Genomic DNA, 25,024 nt, shown 5'->3' on the forward strand with positions numbered 1-25,024 from the left:
CAAAGCACTGTGACATTCTTCCTACTAAAATGTTGTTTAAAAATACATATCACTTAACTTTAGCACTAAATGATGACATATGCATCATGTCATATGTTACATTTGCAGAGCACATGAAGTGGTTTTTCTTAGGTCCTTTGTGATAATCCTTATCTCCTTAAAATGTAGAAATGCTCAAGAGAAACATTTGATATGCTACTGCCTAACTGAACATATTCTTACTGAAGATGCTGATATTCTTTCTCTATGTGTCCAATAATTCTCTAAGTAGTTTAAAAACTGATTGATAGCATACAGTTGGACCAGTCTACTGAGAAAGGACATTATCTTCTCCCTAACTTTGAAAATTATATTTCAAAAACCTTCACATACGAATGAGCTCATGATTGAGTACAATTTTCAAAAAAAAAAAAATTCAAAACATGACTCTCATATAAATATAAAATGAACACATATCAAAGATTTAATTAATTAAACAATTAACGAAAGAACCAGTAAGATGGAAAACTAGTTCAAAGGAGATTTTGATAAAGAGAAACAAATAATGACAAAGACACTCTCTCCTTAATCTGACCCCCATCAAGCCCCTCTCGGACCTCTAGGACTTGACCTTGGGCTTTAGTATTCTTCGTGAACAGGCCTGCATCACCCATTGCAGGAAGAATTTTGCCAAGTCAGTTTAGAAGGAGCTGCTACCTTCAATATTTGATCACCCACAAAACCTGATCAAATTCCATACCTCCTTACCCCTATAATATCTGATCTCCCCTAGCCTGTTTTCAGCAGAAAACCTCCCCACTAGTTTTGATACCTCCTCTTGGTAATTTTCTATCCACTGACACCCCCACCCTGTTCTTTGGCTGTAAATCCCTTCTTTTTCTTATGTTCAGCATTGAGCCCAATCTCTGTCTCCCCTATTGCAAAGCGCCATTGCACCAGTACTCTGAATAAAATCTTCCTTACTGTTTTTTAACAAGTGTCAGAATGATATTTCAAAATAGTCAAAGGAATGCTAAAACGGATTTGCTAATAAGATACAAAACTGCATAAAATCTTATAGAGAAATAAAACTATAACATTTAGCATCATCTTTTCTCCTAGCTAGAAACACACAAGTTAACATGCAAATGGAAAATAGTAAAAAATGATGAAGTAGCAAATGCATACGTCAATACAGGTGTATTCTTTAAATTTTTTTTAATGTTTATTTATTTTTGAGAGAGAGAGAGAAAGAGAGAGAGATTGAGAGGATGTGATCAGGGGAGGGGCAGAGGAGAGAGAGAGAGAGAGAGACACAGAATCCAAAGCTGAGCTATTAGCACAGAGCCTGACGTGGGGCTCGAACTCACAGGCCACGAGATCATGACCTGAGCCCAAATCATACCCTTAACCGACTGAGCCACCCAGGTGTCCCAGGTGTATTCTCCTTTAACATTAAATAATTCTCAGATGAGTCCACTAAACAATGCCATTGAAAAGTCATTCAGTCATCCTCTATTTGTAAGTTTTATAAGTTTTGGACAACTTTCTTTATGGGACATGAAGTTGAGCTAGATGAGGTCATTAGTAAGCCTATATGCCATTCTCCAAATTTTTCATTTACTGAAATCAAAATGAAGGCAAAATCCTACAGAAGTATATCATAGCAAAATCTCCATTGATATTTTATTAAAAATAAAGAAGTGACTTTCTGTAACTTAGGATTCCTTGTGGTCTTCTACTTCTCTATCTTTCTCAGGTCAGAATGAGCCATGTAAGTGAAGTTCATGAGATTCCTCCTCTTTTAAATAATTTTAATCAGCTTCTTTTATATATACTTTTATAGGTAACTAAATTATCAGAGCATAGAGCTGTTTTTCTATCTGTGCTGATGCTGCAACTCTCCTCACATGTGGAAAACTAAATTTTTAAACAGTTTATTCCACTAGATGCAGACTTTAAAACTACCATTTGCTTCTAGAAAGGGTTTTAAGGTTCCTTCTAACTGAGACTATTCCGCAAAGTTTCCAAATATTTTCCTCTTTGGAGTATTTTTGAACACTTTTTAACATTATAGGACAAATTAGTTTATAAATAACAGAATTTTTCCTCAAAAAGAAAGGTAATAAAACTTAAGAGAATGTAAACAACAAAACTTATAAAGGTGAAAAATAAGGAAAAATATAGCTACAATAATGCTTAACCATATGCCAGAACAGTTAGGCCCATTACATACCATAATAGTTTGTCTTCACACCAGCTCCGCATCCTATGGCTTCATGAGGTAAATAGCAGCAAACCCAAACTCACATAGCTAACAAGTATGTATCAGGATGTGAATTACTATCGAACACTATCCTCACCAGGCTGCCTTCTTAAGAAAGAATATATTCTCTATTTTTGTGACTGTCACACATCTGCCTTTATAGTGAGTAGCAGGTGGGACACTTCCAGCAATAGTAAAAAAATTAATTTACTTAAAGCAGGGATCAGTGAAGCCACCTGACTGGAACCCTTGGGTGCTCGTAACATAGATGCTGCCCCAGAGCAGCAGGAAGAGGACTCCAAAGCCAAGGAAGAACAAGGCCACCAAGGAGATGGGGAGCTCTTTGTAGATACCCCGAGTGTACTGGGTGGAGGTAGCCTAAGAAACGAAGAACCAGGAGGTAAAGAACATACCAGTAGCCAACAGCACCATGGTCAGACTGGGAAGACAGCTGGATTCACCGGCTGGTGTATCTCCTCATGGTCTCTGTCTCCATTTTGCCAGGTACAGGGTAATCCACTGCTCCGCCACTGGAATAACACATCGGCAGGATATAGTCTATGTTTTATAGCTACAAATTACAGTGGCACTAAAACAAAACAACCCATCAATTTAATCAATTTATGAATATCCATTGATTCTCAAGCATAACGCCTTCTCTGCCTTGTTGATTCTGGAAATAATTTCTTCCTAGAGATAAAATCAAAATATGCTATGCTATTTCCTCAACATTAAAAAGAAAACTGAACACACTTTTCCATATCTTTCTTTTTAAAGATGAAACGCTTCATGAATTTGCATGTCATTCTTGCACAGGGGCCAAGCTGATAATTTTCTATTATTCCAATTTTGGTAAATGTGCTATCAAACAAACACCATATCTTCTTGATTTTTTAACCAATACTTCATTAAAAATGTGAATGTAACAAAAAGAACAAACTTAAAACACTCTGCCTTGCAAAAAGGAAGCTCTTTGTTTCTTCTAAAATTTTGATGTCAAATCTAAAATGTTTTTGCTTTCCTGCAAAAGCATGCTTTTTCTCAGTTTTCACCTGCTGTGAGAATTATTCCTACATTATAATTAGTTCAGATAAATGAATGGCAAGATTGCTCTTCAGATTTTACTTTTTAAAGCTCATTTACATGATGGTCTATGATGACATGGTTATTAACAGTTTTTGGGCAATTAATTAAGGTAGTTGGTAGAGTTGTTAGCACAAAATGAAACTAAGAGGTTGTTTTAGTAAATCCTTCTGCTCAGGAGACATGATAGTGGCCATTAATCCACACTAACTAAATGAATAGTGCTGTTCTTTCTCTCACACTCCTCTCTTTGGTAGGCACTGTATTATTTAGCAGATCTTTTTTACATTTTAAAGTGTGAAGTCTTGGTATCCTTCAAACTACTGTCACATCCTTCTTCCCTCTTCTCCCCAAGCTATGAGGCATTGAGTCTGTACTGGCTGTTGTCTCTTTCTCAAGGAACTCTTTCTTTCATCTCGTTACAGGCTCCACCAGACAGAAGCATAGTACACTCAAAACCCCAGTGGTAGTTTATGAGAAAAAAGGAATGCCTTTCTGAGGCTCAAGATTTCTCCACTTCCTTATATAGTCTCCTCCTCTTTTCCAGATATTCATCTAGGATTTTCCAGTATCAGTTCATATTTCCTCTCTGGGACCCAGCTCGTGGCTGTTAGGTGGGCCTGAGTCTAGTAGTACTGTACAATATGTGTTAATGGAAGTGACATATGGACTTTCCAGGTGAGCCAGTACAGGCCAGTGCTCAGTTTTTCATTCTCTCCTTTTGCCTGCCATAGCACTCCTGGAAAAGCCACAAGTCTGCTGCGGTACCACAAGTATCACAAACAAGGATATTTGTCCGAAAGCATCACCCAGACTCACAGAGGGCTTTGCCTTAGTTAGAAATAAAAGTTGCTGTGTTAAGCCACTAAGATTATTTAACATTACAGCACAATTAGTTTAATACTAATGCCCCTTGAAAAGAACTTGAAGCAAGAAACCCTGAGACTGGTGCCTTCTTGGCTTATTTATTCAGGACATCCTTACCTACTTGTGTTTCTAACTCACAACACCGTGCAATGCGCCTTCAAAGATTCATTGCAATTCAGATAAATGGCAACAAATTTGTTTCAGCTTTATTGAGGAATAATTGACAAAATTGTAAGATATTTATTTTTTTTTAATTTTTTAAAACATTTATTTATTTTTGAGAGACAGAGCATGAGTGGGGGAGAAGCAGAGAGAGAAGGAGACACAGAATCTGAAGCATGCTCTAGACTCTGAGCTGTCAGCACAGAGCCCAATGCAGGGCAAGAACCCATGAACCGTGAGATCGTGACCTGAGCCGAAGTCAGACGCTTAACCAACTGAACCACCCAGGTGCCCCAAAAGTTGTTTAAGATATTTAAAGTGCACTCTTTAAATTTCAGGGGCACCTGGGTGGCTCAGCATTAAGAGTCCCCACTTGAGCTCAGGTCATGATTGCACGGATTGTGAGTTTGAGCCCCATGTCAGGTTCTGTGCTGGCAGCTCAGAGCCTGGAGCCTGCTTCAGATTCTGTCTCCTTACTTCTCTGCCACTCCCCCAATTGTGCTCTGTCTTTCTCTCTCAAAAAAAGAATAAACATTCAACAAAATTTTAAATTTCAACAAAAACTTATACATAGCAAATTTAAAGTACAGAAAAACATATTATTTTAAAAACACATTGTAGTGGGGTGCCCGGGTGGTTCAGTCCAATGAGTATCCAACTCTTGATTTCAGTTCAGGTCATGATCCCAGGGTGGTGGGATCAAACTCTGTGTTGGGCTCCATGCTGAGCATGGAGCCTGCTTGGGATTCTCTCTCTCACTCCCTCTACCCCTGCTCTCTGTCTCTCTCTCTCTAAATATTTTCAAAAAAAATTTTTTAAAGTAAATAGGCTGTAGTTTTACCTGGCTGTACCAATAGAGCAGAAGAAATTTCTTTTAAAGAAACAACAGCTTTTGTTTGAAAATAAACAACTTCAGGGCCCTTTTTGTTATGAATGCCAAGTTCCCACCCCCAAACTCTCTCACACACAAACACACACCCAAACAGACAGCATTTGGATGGAAGATGTCTAAATTACTCTAGTTAAAGTAATTCAACTTTTGAATGTCCCTTCAATAGAACCCTGGATTGGGGAAACAACCCTGGATACCCTGGATTGGTTACAGGAAGGGAGTTTGTGACAGAGACATAAGTTCAGTGAGAAGACTACAGGAGACAGTCTGGGTGAAGACAAGGAATGAGGAACATTAGAAGGGTAGGTTCATCCGCAAGGGCTCTGTTTACGTTGTTGCCTATTCTCTACCAGAGTATGATCCCCTCAGTGGTCCACAAACTTACGGACTCTGTTTGTATTAAAACATTGGATATAGCTTTTAAAAACCTAATATCCATTGAAAGTTTCCATGACGTACATGCTTTTGTTGGTAGTGGATGGTTATTGTTTGCCCTGTCCAGGGTCTGTTTTCTGAGAGATATGCAAGCTAGAATACCTTGGATGAGTTTTTAGATTGCGTATGAATAATAAACAAAGAGGCACTGAAGACTACAGCCACTCTGAACCTCTTAACCTTCCCATTCCACCTCTCCAGAGGTTTATGAATGAATAATTTTTAATTAATTACTCAATCAGTGAACCTTCCAAGAATCAGTTCTAATTTTCTTCCACTAAAAAAAAAGAACAGCAAAGGGAAGAAAAGAAAAAGGAAGAAAGAAAGAAAACTGTTACCACAACAGGTAAATTGATGCAGTGTCAGGAAATACGAAGGACCAAGAGAGGATAAAACGGGCTTAAAACAGGTTTGGGAAAATGATTACGATTGAATTCCTCCTTGTCCTCTCTAAGTCCGTGTGTCACATGACTACAGAATCTCAGACAGCTCAAAATTAAACCACTAATATTAAGCTCCTTCACACCCTCCTTCACGTGTAGGAGTTAGTCATCCATGTATCTTTAATTCTCTTTTAACATCTTTAATGGACTTTTTGTCAGAGGCTACACAGGAAAAAAGAGACAGAAGGAAAGAAAAAAAAATCTTAGAAAGAACATAGTGTGGTTAGAAATTTTTGTCTTGTAGTGGACATGACCTAAGTAACATACAGTGTAAAGCAGCCAAGCATTTGTGGCCTGAAAATTTTATAGAATTTCAAGGTCTCTTCCCGGAAAGTTGAGGTTTGGACAGTTCAGCTACATCTCGGTAACCTCTTGTACTGTAGTTGGGCTGTGCTGCATAAACAGCCGCTTATTGTTATATTCAAGATATTCTCTAAATATTTTCAATTGACAACTGACCTATGATATTTCATAAAATCAAGTATACTTTGAAAATATTTCACATTAATATTTACTTTCAGCTGCATTATCTTCAAATATCAATAGTAAATAAAAGCATCAATACTTTATAAAAGGGTAATCTGCACAATAAGAATCCTTTCTTTTACAATAAAATTCTCAGATATATAGAAAAAAGTCTGCCTTATACCGTACGATACTACCTCCCAAACCGGATCAGTTCATAAAATCCTTCTCTTTTTATCGGTATTTCTATTCAAATATACACACAAACTAAATGAATTTAGTTTACATGAAAATTGTTTTAAATCATGAATTATTGACACAATATACTTGTACTTTATGTGAGATGTTTTCACTAGAGAAAAAATATTTATGGTTATACTATGCAAAAATTGATTTTTTTTTCAATTCCCAGTCACGTTTTACTCTTCTAAATTTCATCACTTTAATATTTGGCATTTCTGTGGCCTAAAAAGACTAGAAGCATTTAAGATTTAATGAAGAGCTATTTACCTCTTAAATCTTCTTCCCTTGAGTAATGAAATAATTACCCTCCCATAATCATGGAAACGTGAAACTTGAATCTCAAATTGAGCTGTTGTGAGAAGGGTTAGTGATGCTGCATAGGTGATCACCATGGTAACATTGGAAATGGCACCGATGTCAAGCCAAGAGCACGGTATTTCTATTCCCACAAGAGCCCGACCAGGGACTGGAGATGAACTCTTGTACGGTCTCAGGAAAATGACTGAAAGCTAACATTTGCTGGGTTTCCCACTGGAGTATACACATCACCATTTTATATCATTCTCAGAGGAAGATGATTTTAAAATACAACAACGTATTCTCAATAGTTTTAATTAAAATTGCTTTGTAATGTTATATCATTATGGTACGTGTGTGTGTGTGTGTGTGTGTGTGTGTGTGTGTGTGTGAATGAACTTGCTGTACATTCAAACGAAGCCTAGCCCTAAGGAAGAACATGAAGATGTTAGGAAGGGAATTCACTAAAGCTTTATTCACATAATGGAGATAATTAAATAATTAGACATTCTTTAAAATATCAGAACAAGTTAACTCATTTTTAGCAGGATGGATTAGGAAGGTGTTTTATAAATCCTAAGGAGAATATGATTTACTTGGAACTGAAGAGGAATCATTGTGTCACTTTGGCCCTGGTGTGTGTATGTGTGCACTTTGTGTTTGTGTGTGTAAAACACATCTTATTTTAATCTCAGGGAATACAGGAAACACTGAATTGGACTGAATAGAGAAACGACAAGTCAATGCTAATTAAAAACTAATATAAAATATGTATATAACATTTAGCATCATAATTTTCAAGTATATATAGTAACTTAAATTGGGATTACTTACAGTTCTTTGAAGAGAAAGAGCTCATACAATAAGTACATAATTACTATTTGTAATTAGCATACTAAATATTTGTACACAACTATGTGCTGGTAAAGTGCTTCAAAACAGTTTGTTCAACTAAGTAAATAAACATTGCCCTTATAATCTTGCTTATGTTTTCTTTACTATTATTAAATATTTTAATAATGTATAATAATTTATGCATTTATAATGTAATAACATATGTAAATGTAGAACATACAACAAATACAATAATACATATTTACTACAGCCATTGAAAAAGTAAACTTCATCCCATCTCACCAATTCATTGATTCATACAATCAGTCAACAAATCATTGTTAAGAACCTACCATGATGCACTGTGCTACATGTTGCAGATATAAAAAAAAAAAGTGAAAATAAGCACAGTAGTCTTGGAGTTTAAAGGTCCACTGGTGAAAGCAATAATCAAATATTTACACAAATAAATGTTAAAATCACAATTGTTGCAAGTTTTTATCAAGTAAAAGTACATGGTGGTCCATAAACTCCTACAGGAGAGAGATGTGACTCCTGAGAAGAGATCAGAACAAACTTCCCTAAGGAAGTGAAGCCGAGATGGAAAGTACACACAGGAACATGCTATGATCCTCCATATTCTAGAGTAAAATTTCTGACCCCTATGGTAATGGTATTAATTCACGTATCTTTCTACTAGTGAGTCTGAACATTTTCCTATAGGCTTTTTTAATGAGCTGAATGTCACAAATTACTTTGTTATTTTCCTGACAACATCTTCATTCATCTACCTGGGCCAGTACTTCTTTTGCAGACTTAGTAGAAAAGTGTAAAGAACACTGCCTCGTGAAATTCAATGCTTGCTGATTATTCCACAAATGTGTGTTATTTACCTACAGTTGTGGATTGAATTGTGTGCCTTCACAACAGATATGTTGAATTCCTAATCCCCAATACCTCATAACGTGCCCTTAATAGGAAATTGGGGCATTGCAGGTATACTAAGGTAAGAAGACATCATACTTGTGTGCAATCCAACCTGTATCCCTTGTAAAGACAAAACAACACACAAGGAGAACATCATGTGATGAGGAAGGTGGAGATTGGAGTTATGCAGCTGCAAACCAAGGAATGACAAAGATTTGTTGGCAAACTACTAGAAGCTGGGAAGAGGCAAAGAAGGATGTCCTATTAGCTCTCAGAGGGAGTTCAGCCTTGACAATACCATGATTTTGGACTTCTTTTCTCTAGAACTGTGAAACAATACATTTCTGTGGTTTTAAGCTGCCCAGTTTGTGGTACTTCATTACAAGAACCCTAAAGAACTAATACCACCAGGCACTATTCTATGCACTTATTAAATTGACTGACATTACAAGGATTGTGATGACATAAAAAGTATGCTACTGGGACACCTAAATGGCTCAATAAGTTGAGCGTCCAACTTCGGTTCAGGTCATGATCTCATGGTTCGTGAGTTCAAGCCCCATAGCTGTATCTTCTGTCCTCCTCTCTCTCTGCCCTCCCCCACTGCTTCTCTCCCTTCCCCACCCTCAAAAATAAACTTAAAAAAAAGTATACTCCTTACCTCACAAGGGCTTCCAATAGATATGAATTTATTTACTTGAGGATAATGAAGAACATATTACTTTTTTATGTTTATTTTTTAAGAGAGAGAGAGAGAGAGAGAGAGAGAGAGAGAGAGAGAGCAAGCAGGGGAAGGCCAGAGAGAGAGGGAGACACAGAATCTGATCTGTCAGCACAGAGCCTGACCCAGGGCTTGAACCCACAGACCTCGAGATCATGACCTGAGCCAAAGTCAGACACTTAACCAACTGAGTCACCCAGATGCCCAAGAACATATTACTTTTTGATGAATATGTGGTAGAAATCACAAATAGTTGTATAATATAACAAATGAGGAGATACTTGAATTTAAAGGGAGTACAGAGACTCTATGGGGCACACATCTTCAAATCTTCTCATGTAAACGAGAATTGATGTCCCAAACAGAACTTAGTCTCTCTCATGAGAGATGAACAGAATTAAAGCAGAATTTCTGATTGCATCAACACCAAAAAAATATCATGTACAATTAAAGGAGTCCATACACACATAGATAGAGGTTTAGTCAATTACAAATTCCCCTGCTTCTAGAGATTGAGGTCAAACACTCTAGGTTGTATGAATAATGGTGTAGTAATTTAATTGGTAATTCCATTGTAACATATATTAAAATAATAGACTATAATGGAATGGTATGGGAGTAGACATAATAAAATGCAGTAATTTATAATGTAAATAAAGGCAGTGAGTGGCATACACAATGGGCCAAATTCTGCTCTTGGGGCAACACACAAGGGTTTTATTAACTTTAGAATTATCTGTGTTCACTCATATGAATAAGATGATTCTCAAAAGCAGTCTTTTTTTCCTCAATGAACTATCTGATGGAGATTTATATTTTTTATATAAATCATATGAAATGTGTGTATATACATATATGTTTATATATGTATATAAATTTTGTCCTAGTCATGTTTGAAATTAGTGAGTTAGTTCATATCCATTAGCTTCATTTTTTTCATTGGCTTTTGTGATAGATGCAAAAAAAAATGACCACAAATCCCTCTTCTCTCTCTATGCATACCCTTTGCAATGTGGCTTTATAGCTTTTCCCATCAAAAAGTGAAGACTTTTGGAATGTTTGGGTGGCTCAGTCAGTTAAGCGTTCGACTTCAGCTCAGGTCATGATATCATGGTTGGTGAGTTTGGGTCTACATGGGGCTCTGTGCTGACAGCTAGAAGCCTAGATCCTGCTTCGGATTCTGTCTCCCTCTCTCTGCCCCTCCTTGCTTATACACTGTGTGTGTGTGTGTGTGTGTCTCTCAATAATAAAGAAACATTAAAAAAATTTTTTTTAAGTGAAGACTTTTTTTTCACCTCTTGCATCTGAGCTTGGCCTTATAACTTGTTCTGGTCAATGGAATGTTAGAGACACATGAATAGTGTTTGCTTATTGAAGATTGCCCTTTTTGCTGTGAGGAAATCTTCTGCCACCATACGAACAAGCCTAGACTAGCCTACTGAAGGTTGGGAGACCATTTGTAGAGAAAATCCCCAGCATCCTAGCCATTCCTGTTGAGGAACTAGATCATCCAGACCCAAGCTGGGACCCTAAAAATGCCTAGCCAACCCACAATAGTATGAGAAACAATTTTTATTTTTTAGCTGCTTAGTATTGGGGTTGGTTATACAGCAAAAGCTAACATATATGCTCTAAAAATCACTAGTTGTGATACTATCAGAATGCCTACTATGTATATATGCATGTGTCCTAAGCACTTTGCAGATATTAACCCATTTAATACAACAACTCTGTGAAGTAGCAGTTGTATTATTATAATAACCCCCATTTTGCAGATGAGGAGACTGAGGTTGTACAGGTAGTAAGTAGAGGAGCCAAGATGCAAATCCAACCAGTTTTGTCTCAGAGTCCATCCTGTTATCCATCTACCTTTAATGTATAGCTTATATAGCAATTAACAAAATAAGAAGTACAAATCTCTAATGAAATTTTGGAATGCTATACCTTAACTACCAACTAAATAAATGTATGATGAAATAAGATACTTTTTCATTTTAACATTTGGCATAGTTATTCTATAACAATAATATCTAGAGTTTGAATAACTTCCTTGAAAAATGAATTACCACACACTATTCTTGGGAAATTATTTCATGTAATAATTCACTTCTGGAGATATACATATCTTGGAAATAACTGAAATACAAGAATGCTCCTTAAAATATCATTCAGAATAGAAATTGGAAACAATCTAAATTTCTAACAATGGGTGAATTACTAAGTAAATCTTGGCACAGGGAATATAATGCAATTATGAAAATGTTGGATATGCAATGCTTTTAGTAAGGAGAGGAAATACTTAAGGGATAATGGCAAGTAGAAAAAATAGACTGTGGAATTATATATTTATTAACATTAAACCATGAAAATATACAGAGAAGAAAGGCAGGAAGGATGTTAAAATATTAACAGGTTTACCTCTAGATGTAAGATTAGGGATGACTTTTTAAAATCCTTGATTCTATTTTATTGTTACTTCTCCACAAATATGGAGCTCCTTTTGTTTCCTTTGTACGATACAGCTCTGCAGTTCCAGAATGTATTAGAACTTTCCTATCTAATAGAGCAGGATGGAGATCAAGGAAGAGGCTATAGTAACTCCTTGCTGACCCAGGAATTTTGCTGTGAACTTGGGCAGGTTAACATGATTGAGCCCTGAACTGGTTGGATTAGTAAAATGCAAACCCAGAGCAAGGCCTTTTCTCTCCAGCTTGCTACTCTGCTTAAAGAAGGAAAATAGATGCTTCAACCCCCTGGTCCTGGGTCTCAGACAGCCCATGGCTCCAGGCTCTGTTACAGGGAGAAGCAGCCCCTAATTACCTGAATCTCATTCCTTATGCCAGATGTTCCCAGAAATAGGTAATAAATAAATGAATTAATGCTTCAAAAAGGAGGGAACCCGTTCTGAGGGGTAAAGCATGTGAGGAAGTCATCTATTCCCCATGACTGCTCTTTAGGCTGAGGACTGTAATATATGGAAGAACTGAGCACCATGAACTCCTTTAACCTAGGAATGGGGTCTTTGCATGCTATAATTGGGGCTAAGCAGCTGAGCTCTTTCTCCACCTTAACCCTAAAACCATATGACTAATTTCACTCATTATTAACCAATTCTCTAGAACCCTTTGAGGAATGCTTTGTAACTTCTTTCCTATTTAGAGAAGTACTTCTTCCTCTAGGATACAGCTCTGGTGACTTTCTTGGGGTTCCTCTCAATTAGATACTACAACTCTAAAGCCTTGAGGAACATTCATGTAGTCTCATGACTTATCTTCAACAGAACCACAGCAGGGCCCACCAGAGCGTGTCACTGAAGGCCCAGCCAACAATCAGGCCTGGTACACGCCTTGCACCCCAGGTGTGGAAAGGCATTCCAAGCCCAGCTGATTACTGACCTCTCCCCTTTCCTGCTTTCCCTGGATATCCCAAGCCAGGCAGACTTGAGGCCTCTGGTGAACCAGGAGCTTCCCTAATCTGGGATTTGAGGGCCAAGTTCTTGCTGGGCACAAAGGAACTGGAGCCAGAAAACTTACTGGACTTGGACAAGGGGAGAACTCGTATGTCTACTCAATGTCTAAGTCAGTTTAGTCAATTTCATTTGGATTCTAGAGACAGGAGATGTATTAAGAAAGGCTCTACTTATAAACTTAGGAGGCTATCAGGGGCATGCTCACTAATTAGAGTTATCCCAGGTAGGAGCTGCTCAAGGTTATGTTACTAAGGCCCACACATGTCTCTAGCCTCCAGGGACTCTGGCCTGTATGGAGACTTAGACTCCTCGAAAGAGAAGGTTCAGAGCAGAGGCCGTCTCCACAAGTACAGCAGCTCTGCCTTTCCTTTAGCACTGGGAGTAAGCCAACAGGCCAACGGCACCTGCTCCCAATGTCATTCTGGCTTCTGAAGCCACTGTCTTAAAGAGGCAGGTCCTCCTCCTGTACAGAGAGGAGCCCTTGTCACCTGCCTTGGTCATGTTTCTTCATCTTGGTACTCTTCAATGATACATAGCTGCTAATGTCATGATACATCATTAGAATGCATTTTCTCAATAGATTATAAGCTCTCCCAGGAGAATGTGAGCTCTTTTGCTTTATTTATTTTCAGTTTATTTATTTATTTTTTGAGGCAGAGAGAGAGAGCGCGCATGCATGTAAGCAGGGGAGGGGCAGAGAGAGGGAGAGAGAAAATCCCAAGCAGGCATCAGCACAGAGCCCCACATGGGGCTCAATCCCATTAACCATAAGATCATGACCTGAGCTGAAATCAGGAGTCAGATGTTTAACCAACTGAGTCACCCCTCTCTTTTGCTTTAAAATTAACTATATGAGGACAAAGACTTTATCTGTTTTATTTATTATTTTATTCTCAATGCCTAGGACAGTATCTGCTATATTAGACTACCCAACAAATATTTATGAAATATTCTTTTAATCATTAAAAGAAACTATTTTTCTTTTTTCTTTCCTTCTTTTCTTTTTTCTTTTTTTTTCTTTTTTTTTCTAGAGAGGGAGAGCAAGCAGGGAAGGGGCAGAGAGAGTGGGAGAGTGAGAATCTTAAGCAGGCTCCACACTCAGCGCTGAGCCCAATGCAGGGTCCGATTTCACAACTGTGAGACCATGACCTGAGCTGAAGTCAAGAGTCAGGTGTTTAATCATCTGGGCCACTCAGGTGTCCCAAAACTATTTTTCAAAAGGAAGTTACTTGGAGTGATATCAACAGACAGGCCATATATTTACTTTAAAAATGTAGACATAAGATTTAATAAAATTGTAGAAATGTATTCTGAATGACAACTACAGTGACTGTGCAATAAATCAAATATTCTTTATAAAATTAGGATGTTAGCACATAAGTAAAATAACATGTTTAAGCAAAATTTTTAGGATATTCAACAGTGGCTAATGTAATTGGCAGTTCAATTATTAAAAATTGAAGAATGTTATGTTCTTAGAGAATTTTATTAAGTCTGGCAACTTCTATGGTTGTGGACAGAAGGTGCACTTCTCCCTGTGCGTCAAAGTAGCAAGGATGGGTGGTGCTCTTTAGGCAAGTGTCTCGTTGGTCACCAGGTTGTGTCCTCTTGGCTCTCACTGTCATACTGCAGGCCAACATTAACACAGGGCCTGCATCCCCACTAGGATTGTCAGAAATACCTTGTGGTGTCATAAACCATCATCTGGTAGAACATCTGGTGCTGTTTGCAGCCCACAGAAATATACAGATGTGGTGGCCAGCAACTCACGTCGCAATTGCTTCAATTATTTAACCACATATGGATAGAGTGCCGTGTGCTGGTTTTCAGAATGCATTACTTGAACACCTATGTGCATATAAAGAGAGTTGCTTCATGCATGCTGCCATAACCACTGAAGCATATCACTCTTAGTCACAGAGGAAAAGATATTATCATGTGTTATACTCATCTGATTAGTAGTACATGTCAATTACATTGGTGTTTCGCCTGAAAGTCGGGATGAAATTTTATGCTTGCTGTGGAGTGGCAGACATATTTTCCCTTGGGTGACCACAGGAAGAGTGCCAAGAAGTGCATTTTGATTAGTTTGCTGTATTCATGGACTTGCTTTCTGAGGCTTTCATTTTTTTTTAAGTGAATTGGTATGGAGGAATCTTGCAAAAACCTAGATTTTTTTAGGAAGTTCATTTGCTAATTCCACGAGGAGTGATGGCAGGTGTTGGAATATGTAAAATTACCCCTGATTTTTTGTATAAAAAAATCTTTGATAAGTACTAATATTTCTATGCTTGGCAATGTTCATCTTCAAAGACTTCATTTCTAGTTTAACTTTTAATTTAGGACAAAGATGAGGACATTCATCTAAGGAAAATGACAGAGGAGAGAAAGTGAATTGAAGGCAATTAATAATATGTCAACCGATGAGTGCAAACTTCACACAAAACAATGCTAAGTTAGTTTGCCAAAAGCAAGCTTTCTTAAACTCTCTCTAAAAATGATAGGTTGAAACTAGTTGTCCATTCATTCACCAGACATTTATTAAATAAGCATTACATGCAAAGTACTGATTCCAAGATAAGAGAACACAAAAAGCATAGAATTGTGTGGGACACAAAAAGAAAATGCGTTAGTTTTGACAGCTACAGCAAAAGCCCACTTATCCCACAAAATTTAGCCCTGTGGTTACTTGTTTATTTGAAACTTATTAATTAAAAAAGTCATAGATATACCTTTATTTACCAATCTTTTAATTTAGAACCAAGGTCTTTCCTCTGAGTTAAATCTGGTGATCAGACTAATGTTTTCTTTAACAGCTTTAAAGTAAATACTTAAAAGTGCTTGTAAAGAAATCTGAGCAAGGAATCCTTTTAGAGTTTTCTAATCCTGTACCCTCCCCTCAACAAAACAATCTTGTCTTCAATATCTCTTATTCAAAAAAAAAAAAAAAACAAACAAAAAACCCCACAAAAACCTTTTAGTCATTCTATTTATGAAATCTTTCCAGGACATTCTAATTAGTTTTCATAGAAATAACAAGTTTTTTTGATATAATGCTTCATTTATATAATGTTTAGTTATATTTTGCAATTATTGTAAGAGCATAACAGACATATACAGGCTGGAAACATACATACAGGACTCACATTCGATTAGTAGGGGCAGAAATGCAGGGACATCTTGAGAATAACATTAAAATGCAGAGGCATTGGTTAATAAGTTTTTTATGGGGAATAGAGAACATTGAACTAGACTGCCAATTTGCTAGGATATTCTCCAAGAAAATCAAACATCAGATACAGTAGAACAACGTTTCTTTTGGGATCTTTGTCCATAGGACAGAATAATTTTTATATGGGTAAAAGCCAGGGATAATTTGAAAATATCTTCAGTATTTCTATAAAAGCTCTAGAATAAAATCAATACTGAAAACAAATGTGTATAAAACTTTGTCAGATAGCTACAAGACACAATATTGTATCTTCCAAAAAATGGGAATATTGGCATGTTCAGAGATCCTGCCGACACAAAAGCAAGACGCAAATTACAAGGTAATTTTACACTGGTAGAACACTGTTTCTTTTTAGAGAATAAAACATATCCTCTATGGCAAGTAAGTCTCATGATTGGAGAATATTTCTATCGCAAAAAGAAATTTGGTTACCGACTGAATAATTCAACGTATATTTACTAGACTATGAATTTTCCTCGCCATACTGGAATCTTAACAGTCAGGATTCTGTTTCCTTCCTCTTTATATTTCCAGCACATAGGACACTGACTCGCATATAGAAGACCTTCAAATAAAATGTGAGGGTGAATGTACTAAAGTGCATTACCAGGATATCAGAGCAAAGTTGTTCACCACGCATTCAAATGCCATTACTCCCTTATCCTCATTTTAAGGAAGGTCACAAGAGATATTTGTCACATGACCATAAATAGCTGATTGACTTGACCAAGTTTCTAGGAAGAAATTAAACAGGTATAAATCAACGACAGACCTCTGTTTATGACATCCATAGAGTTTGGTGGTTCTCTGACTGAAATCTTTTTAGATTTAAATACTATACCTTTTAAAACAGATAAGGCACAGCTATTTGGTTTACCTATAATTAAAACTTTCATTTATCCTTCAGGAATATGGGGACATGTTTCTCCATTATTTTCGAATTTTACCCGACACCTGGTTCACTTTCTTAAATTCACCGAGATGAAATGATCAATATTGATGCCTCCTGTTACAGAAGGGGCCTGTCTTTATTCAGTTTAAGACCTCTCCAGTTTGGGGAAGTGGAGGGCAAACTTGACATTATTTCATCTTTGGGAACTATGATTTCATAGTGGAGAGATTTTGGACCCTTTTCTGGTTTGGTATCAGAGCAAGATTTCATCTTAATGGGGATCACTGTTTAAATCTTCTGGTTACCCAGTTAAGCAATTTGGTTATCTGAATACACTCAGTTGAATATATTTAAACATTTTCAACTTCATCTCAGATGGTCATGTTCTCTTCATGGACTTTCCATGTTAGATGAACAGATCTGCTAGATGTAGAATAACCCTCAATTAATATACCCTTTTTATCACTCAAGGACTGGTCAGAAAAACAGAAATGGCTCTAAATCTTATAAAGAAGTACTTTAACATGAAAGATTGTTAAGGTAGGCTGAAAATCAACCCAGAGATTAGTAGTACCAAAAAGTCAGTACAAGTACTAAGACTGGGGGACAAAAGGAGGAAATCCAGAATCCTGAAGCAGACTAATGAATGAGTGTGCATTCTGGAAGTAGGAGATCCTCCCTGCTAGATGACAGAACAAGGGAGATAGAAGCTTTCCAATAGGATCTACAGGCACAGAGAAAAATTAGTCCTTTTAGGAACAGCAAAAGAAGGACTTCTCTCACCCTCCCATGGTCAGGACTATCTTGTAAGTCTTGGACCCTCGGAAGGAGTAAAGGGCCTTGGAAATAAATTTCAGTGTGATAAAGAAATGAAAGAAAGGGCAGGTAAGAAATTGTCAGATGGGCATCTGGGTGGCTCAATTCGCTAAACATCCCACTTTGGCTCAAGTCATGATCTCATGGTTCCTGAGTTTGAGCCTCACCTCAGGCTCCGTGCTGACAGCTCAGAGCCTGGACCCTGCTTCAGATTCTGTGTCTCCCTCTCTCTTTGCCCATCACCTACTCTCACTCTGTTCCTCTCTCTCAAAAATAAAAACATTAAAAAAATTAAAAAATAAACTGGCAGAATTTTAGTGGTTTCCAAATAAGATGCAGTCCAAGGTATATAAAATTGATTATTGGTTTACAGGAAGAAAATATGAAACATTCTTTTATTACTCATTTTTATCTAAGATAAGAAAGAAATCAAACCTTATTATTATTTAAGAGTTGAATTGATCTTGACATTGTCGCTTAGTTTCTACGTCAGATGGGTAAGTTTATTTACCCAGAAATGTTCATTTTCTTTTTAAACTTTATTTATTTATTTATTTTGAGAGAGAGAGAGAGAGAGAGAGAAGGACAGAGAGAGAGGGAGAGAATCCCAAGTAGGCTCCATACTATCAGCATGGAGCTCAGAGCCCCCAAAATTTTATTTTTAAACAGTGCTAAAATTTAATAGCTTATGATAAAATTGCAAACTAAGATTTACTTCAAGGTATTTAATTTAAAAGAAAACTCATATTTCATGGCTCCTAGGTGGCTCAGTAAGTTAAGTCTCTGACTCTGGCTCAGGTCATGATCTCGCGGTTGGTGAGCTCGAGCCCCACGTAGGCTGTGCTGATAGCTGAGAGCCTGGAGCCTGCTTAGGATTCTGTATCTCCCTCTCTCTCTGCCCCTCGCCCACTCACTCTCTCTCTCTCCCTCTCTCTCTCTCTCTCTCTCAAAACTAAATAAACATAAAAAAAAGAAAAGAAAACCCATATTTTAGAACAACTTAGACTAAACATCTGTTATTAACGTAAACAACCAGACCCACCTTTCCAATTGGGACTCAATTTTCAGATTTACACTGTATTGTGTCCTATATCCCACCAATTTTCTTCTCTATTCTCTTAAATGCTTTTAATGTCTTTTTATAAGGATTGATGTTTTTATAAGGATGACATTTTATAAGGATCGATGAGTATTTCTGTACACACTGGACTCCCAAGTGTGGACCACTTCCTGTGGACTGTAACTATCAATCTTCCAGCCAAATTAACTAGCACTGTAAACTTCATGGGTTCTTGGGTCAATGTCAAAAATTGAGAAGAGTCGGAGGTGCTACTACACTTGTTCCCTAAAAAATTAGCCTGTAAAAGTTTTATAGAAGTTAGCAGAAGACATGAGACTCCTGGCTCAAAGAAAAAGGACTTTATTACTTAAGGTGCAGCACACAAGCATAAGCTTCATGTTTGAATCAGTACCTCCTTCCTCCCCAAGTGCCGCTGGGACAAGGATGAATAGTCCAAGGAGAGGGTGCATATTCAGTGGTTCTGTATGTGTGCTTGGGAAACCCCAGTCTTTTATAATGGACTATGAGCAAAATTGCTTCACCTTTGTCCTGGAGGTAGATATTACCTTTATTATACTGGATAGCAACAAACTTGCTCTCTGCCCCAGAAAGAAACACTATCTCTATCTTCCAAGGTGATTCACTACACAAACATCCTTGAAAAGATAGTCTTGGACAAAAGATAGCCAGTGCCTGTGCTCATACAATGTGCAGAAACATGGGAGATCCAAAGAGAATGGTCTATCTCCCAACACTCAAGTAGCCCAGATATATAAATTCATATTTGGGGGTGGGGGGGAATGGAAAGAGTGAGAGCAAAACTGTTATTAGATTGATTCCTTGTCTCTCTTTTTGCTCAAAGGATTCTTAAAATTCAAATTCTTAAAGTGAAGTATTATTAATCATATTTAGTGATAGCAGTCCATGCAGCTAATTGAAAGATAAGTATAAATATATATGTTAGGGATGTATTAATTGGAAAGAAGAGCCTTTTATAAGTTTAAGAATTATAAAAGTTTGCATATTGCTATTATTGTAACCAACTATTAGGCTGCAAAACAATTCAGAAGAAAATGGCCAAGGCCTCCATCAAGGAGAAGGACAGTAAAAGAGGGAACCTAGACTGTGGAATCAAGTAGATCTGGGTCGCATTCCCAGTTCTCTGAAACAAAGGCAGGCAAACGAATTTCTGTATGTCTCAGTTACCCTTAACTTCTGGAAAAATATAACAATTTTTTTTTAAAAATAAAAGATACCTCCTAGTGCTGTAAAAATAAGGTCAAAAATTAGTATTTTTAAGAGTACAACAAAATTGCAATTGTAGACAGAAAAAAAATTATTAGAAAAAGATTAGTTGCCATTTTAATCTTAATTTTATATGAATATCAGTTTAATTAAACTAAAAGAGAACAGAGGTTATACACTCTGTTATGTCTGTGATTTTTTTTAAGTTTTTTTAAATTTATTTTGAGAGAGAGAGAGTATGCGTGTGTGCCAGTGGGGGAGGGGCAGAGAGAGAGGGAGAGAGAGAGAGAGAGAGACAGAATCTCAAGCAGGCTCCACACAGTCTGCACAGCGACCAATGCAGGGCTTGAACCCATGAACCGTGTGATCATGACCTGAGTCTAAATCAAGAGTCAGATGCTCAACCTACTGAACCTCATGTCTGTGATTTCTAAAAGTAGAAAAAGGGAAATTCTGAAAGTGGCAAAGGGGGAATACAAATTTCATAGAATAGAATAGTAAAAGGATATTTCAGTTAAAAGTATGCTTCATGACTAAATGTGAATATAAACCAAAAACTTAGTGAATATTTCATGAACTTCCAAGCTATCAAAAATGTAATTTATAAAAGACTGAGCAAAAAAAATCATAGTTTCCACTTTTGCTGTAGGATGGTTGCTTTAGGAAAGACTGATAGATTGTTTTCTTTTGCCTTGTCTCTCCCACTCTCCTCCCAAAACATTAGAATTGCCATGGCACTTTTTTCCATCCTTAATTTCTAGTTTCTGATTGTCAGTCTCATATGCCCGATGCTTGTGACATCCCAAATCTCTTCCCATGGAGATAGTGGCTTGTGATGTCTTAATTAAATGCACTGAGGTTTGAACATTTCAAGAATAAATGATCATTCTAGGAGCCCATCTAAATACAAGTGAAAATAAAACATATTGTGCAAAAATGAATAAATTATACACAAAGTAAATTATAGACAAAAATGAGAGATAACATGTAAAGGATGGAAAATACCATCACTTTTCTGAGAGCTCGTGTTATTGCAACTACATTTATTTAACATTTCATATGAACAAGAATAAATGCATTAAATGTTACTTTGTTACCTGTGGCTCCAATGAATTCCACTTATATGTTCTTAATTTGCTAATGTTCTAGGGGCTGGGTTTTAGAAACATCAGTTATTTAGATTTCTTTTGAAAAATCTGTACAGAAATATGTTTCTTTTGCAATAGGAGCTATAAAAAGTATTACATTAAAATTTTATCAATTACTTTGGTGAAACTCATCTCTTATCTTTTAGATCATTTTTTAAGCTTTGCATTTATATTTTAAATATCCTAGTTACACCAGAAAATAAAACAGTGGTTCCCTCTAGTTAAGTCACCATTAAAACCACTACATGAGCCAACCTGTCTGATAAACTATTTAGAAATAGCACTGAAATTTCAAAAGGCATTCATTTTTATTTTACTTTTTTCAATATTCCCTTTTGATAATTATAAACAAAATAAGCCTTCTTATTAATGAGTTACTTGCTAAGGTGTCTTTTTTCAAACTTGGAATTCCAGGAACTCCTGAAGACTGAAATACAGTCATTGATTTTGCTGTTCTTTTATTAAGCCTCAGCTCCGGGTATCTGTATACAGTCTGAAAGGTTCCAGATCTAAAGATAATCAAGATCACATGACCGAAGAATGGGCCAATTGTGTGCAGATCCAGGATCCATCAGTGGAAAGCTAATGCCCTCCTTGTTGAAAGCATATAATCATTTTGAAGTATCTTCTTTGTTTTTTTTTTTTTTTTTTTAAGAGAGAATGTCAAAAAAGCAGAGTCTAATTTTATGTGCCTGGGAGTAGCTATCTGAGCTTCAGGCAATACAAACGCTGCTATTACTAGGGAGTAAAAGCTCTGCATAATTAACAAACATCATCAGCCTTACAGTTCCTGCAGAATGCGGTAAGTTCCTTGCCTGAAGGCTGCTCTCATCCTAGTAAGTCTGTTTACCCTGTCCAAGATTAGATTAGTTTAATTATTATGAAAAAGACTGCTAAGATCTTACGGCCTAATTATGCAAATGTTTCTAAATGTTCACAAAAGTAATTTATTTATTTGGAGATAAATGAATCTGTTTTGTCATAAAACAGATTGCAGTCCTGGCAATGTACAAGCAGGGTTATGTAGCCTTGGGCAAATCTTGCACCACAAATATCAGTGGGATCCCTAGATTACAACATTTAAAAATACATCAATGTTTTTAGCAGGTTTTTATTGTTTTTGTAAATTATAGTAATCCCAGAAAGAACTATCGCAGGTTTAATACTCACCAACCTTGTTATGAAAACATGGTTTCTCAGCAGAAGCATTTAAAAGATGCTAACAGCTAAAACATTCCTGGTAGACCTATTAAGGTACACCTGTTTTATTATGCTTAGAGCAGATATCTTCACAACACTGGCTTCCCCCCGCCCCTTTCTTGCAGTATAATAGTTTAAGTAACTCTTAAAAGAAAATACTGAAAACAGACAGTGGGATATGTGTATATATATATTACCTCTATTCATCTTAACTATAAAAATAGTATTAAATTTTAAATAAGTTAAACCAATGCCTCTATCCGGAATGACTTCTTTTTTTTATTTAAAAGAATGAACATTTATTTATTTTTGAGAGACAGAGTGAGACAGAACGTGAGTGGGGAAGGGGCAGTAAAACAAGGGAGACACAGAATCCAAAGCAGGCTCCAGGCTCTGAGCTGTCAGCACAGAGCCCGAAATAAGGCTTGAACCCATGGACCGCAAGATCATGACCTGAGCCAAAGTCAGTCACCTAACCAACTGAGCCATCCAGGCACCCCATATCTGAAATGACTTCTAAATCTGCTTTTAAATAACAAAAAATACTTTGACATGTAATTTAGTTGAAGCTTGCAAACTTGGAAACATACACTTTAATCCTACTATGTCTCTGAATATAATATCACTATTATATTTATATCACTATGCGTATCATTAATATCCTTAAGTAGTCATGTCTTAAAATGACCCAGCTGAGGTCAGTAATCCACAGTTTAAATTTTGACATCAGAAAACATTTACAAGTTTGCAAAAGTTTAAGGATCTTAAAAAAAAAAAAAAATTCAAGAAGTGGGACAGATGGTTGATAAGGGAACTGTAGTGAATAAATGTTGTTCTTGCTTGCCTGGCATTGTTCCTTATTCTGGAAATAAAGCCCAGTAAGCTTGGGGTAACCCATTCTCTAGGTTTGAGAGAGAGTGTGACTCCATCTTCCTGCCCTTTGTACTACAAGGATGATCACATGACCTAGGTCAAGTCAATCCCAAGACATACCTACCAGAAGCTATCAGGGAATGATTATAATGATGGTGACAGAATAATAATAAGAGTTGCATATATAAAAAGCCATCCCTTATTGAGTACTTTCTATCTGCTGGACACTGTGATCAGCTCCTTGTGTGCATAATCTAACTTAATCTTCAACTCCTTTTCCATTGAGGCTGAGAAGCTATTACAATGTAATATTTGGGGGATCAATATTTGGGGGATCAATGTAATATTTGGGAGAATCTGTCAAAAAGATGGAGCTCTGATGACATTCTTTAAAGACAAAGATAGCATACTCGTGGACTGGACTTGACACCTACAGTTAGGAATTCTGATGTCATGAATGTTGTGTTGCCAGTAACAAACTAAAATGAGGACTGGGTCTTTAGTCATGGTTGACCATACCATGAAGAGCCATGTTCTGACCAGGGGACAAATGAAGATAAACTAGAGAAATCTCAAAGTTGGAAATAGATGTAGAATTTGGACACCAGACAAGGGGTGTGTATATTTCAAAATCTATATGGCAGTTGTTGTGTATTATGTTTGTTAAAGTATGTATATATAAAAAGAAAGGTAGGGGGTGCATATATCCTGGACACAATGAAATGTAAGGGAATCTCTGTTATGAGGTTCTCAGCAACACTTTCCACTTATTTTGGTAAACAAAATCCTGCTTTCATGTGGGGTACTAATTCCATGTTTGTGCTCAAAAGGGATCATCCTATCTTCCCGCCCTCTTGCATTAGAGAGAGGCTCACAACCAAATTTAGGCCATCAGATTCTCCACCAGGAATCGTTTGCCAGATCAAACAGAGAAGAAACCATATTTCAACTGAGCTTGTTAAGCTGGCTTGATGTGGGACTTTGGGGTGATGGGTTGGGTGCACTTTAGTTATCTTGCCCCATTTATGAGAAAGCCTGTCTGGAAGAGAAACAATCTGGACTTTTCAGATATTTGAGTCAATAAATTTCCATTTCTGCTTCACTATTTGGAGTTTGATTCCTCTCAGTCGTAGGTAGGGTCCTGCTGAGAACACAAAGTTTGAGGTTCAAATGAAATGAGCTAGAAACCAACATCAATTTTCCCTCATATTTATGTTTGTAAGCATTGGTTCTAGATTTAGTTTGTTTTTAGAATGTGAGTCATGTTTATCTCAACTAAGCATCCTAGACACAGCAAATCAAATTTTGTCAACTTTGCTGATATCCACTAGCTTCTTTTTCTTTTGAACCCGGAGGACATGGTAACAGCAACCTCTTAGGGCCTTGGTCAGAAACCTGTACTTCCAGGCTTCCACATTTCCTGTGCCTTTCACCACTAATGGTATTTTAAATTTGGGGAATAAATTTCAACAGCA

The 25,024-nt window shown here is 36.9% G+C and overlaps 1 non-coding gene and 1 pseudogene across 2 annotated transcripts in view; both read right to left on the reverse strand.

Moving 5' to 3' along the window:
• Window positions 1-2,083: 2,083 nt before the first annotated feature.
• Window positions 2,084-25,024, reverse strand: part of LOC147577219 (dolichyl-diphosphooligosaccharide--protein glycosyltransferase subunit TMEM258 pseudogene) — a 203,218-nt pseudogene continuing 180,277 nt past the window's right edge. The window contains exon 3 of the transcript XR_015240039.1: window positions 2,084-2,775. The product of XR_015240039.1 is annotated as a dolichyl-diphosphooligosaccharide--protein glycosyltransferase subunit TMEM258 pseudogene (transcript). The remainder of the gene's footprint in view (window positions 2,776-25,024) is intronic.
• LOC112850559 (U6 spliceosomal RNA) lies at window positions 3,017-3,121 on the reverse strand. The gene has a single exon (XR_003222678.1). It is a non-coding gene; the product is annotated as a U6 spliceosomal RNA (small nuclear RNA).

This window comes from Puma concolor, chromosome C2 (genome assembly GCF_028749965.1).
Source record: "Puma concolor isolate L17-30 chromosome C2, mPumCon1.1.hap2, whole genome shotgun sequence".
NCBI classification, from domain to species: domain Eukaryota; kingdom Metazoa; phylum Chordata; class Mammalia; order Carnivora; family Felidae; genus Puma; species Puma concolor.